Source organism: Desmodus rotundus, chromosome 8, assembly GCF_022682495.2.
Source record: "Desmodus rotundus isolate HL8 chromosome 8, HLdesRot8A.1, whole genome shotgun sequence".
Lineage (NCBI taxonomy): Eukaryota > Metazoa > Chordata > Mammalia > Chiroptera > Phyllostomidae > Desmodus > Desmodus rotundus.
Window position 1 is genome coordinate 38,643,064 of NC_071394.1, and position 905 is coordinate 38,643,968.

General features: G+C 45.4%; 1 pseudogene; it reads left to right on the forward strand.

Annotated features, from left to right (window-relative positions):
• Window positions 1–538: 538 nt before the first annotated feature.
• On the forward strand, window positions 539–683 carry LOC112315768 (small nucleolar RNA SNORA48; annotated as a pseudogene).
• The last annotated feature ends 222 nt before the right edge of the window (window positions 684–905 follow it).

The window sequence follows — 905 nt, forward strand, 5'->3', positions numbered from 1 at the left end:
GGACTTGGCCTTTTCTAGGACTGACTTGGGAGCCATTCAGGATTTTAAGCAGAGAAGGGAAGTGACTTGATTCGATTTTAAAAGGATTAACGGAGCTCTGGCTGGGTGGCTCAATTGTTTGGAGCATTGTCCCAAACACCAAAACGTTGTGGGTTTGATCCTTGTCAGGGCACCTACCTAGGTTGTAGGTTTAATCCCTGCTGGGGTGTGTTTGGGAGAAACCTGATCCATGTGTCTCACATGGATGTTCCTCTCTCTAAAATCAATAAGCATGTCCTCAGGTGAGGATTTAAAAAAAGGGTCAATGGAACAAAGTTGTGCTGACTGAGTGTGGCGGGCAGGGAGCTCTGCAGCGGTGACTGCTGCAGCAGTGGAGGGGGCGCCAGCTGACCGAGGCAGGAGCACTGGACATGGAGACACTGCACGTATTTTGAGGGTCTTGCTGATGGGATTTCCAGGTAGAATGGGATCTTCCTAATTAATAAGACTCCATGGGAGGAGAGAATTTCTGAAATGATTTAAATGAATGGAGAAGCAAACCCCCTGGCAATGGGTGGGGACACACCTGATTGGTGGTGGTGTTCTTATATCAGCCTGGGGCAAAGCAGGTGTACAATCCTTAGTTCATCCTGGCTTGTTGCCTGTGCTGGTGGCCAGAGCTGGTTCATGCCTGGGGCACATAAAATAAACAAACAAACAAGTAAGCAAATAAACAAATAAATGGAGAAGCAGAAGAGAGAGGCTTAAAATGCAGAGTGGGGTGAGATCATCAAGGAGGGGGAGACTTTAGGACATGATAGGAAGCTAAAGAATTCAGGTAGTTTGTAACATCTTGATGAAGTACATGGTGAAAAAAATCATTATTTATTTAATTTATTGGGGTGACATTGCTTAACAAATTTATG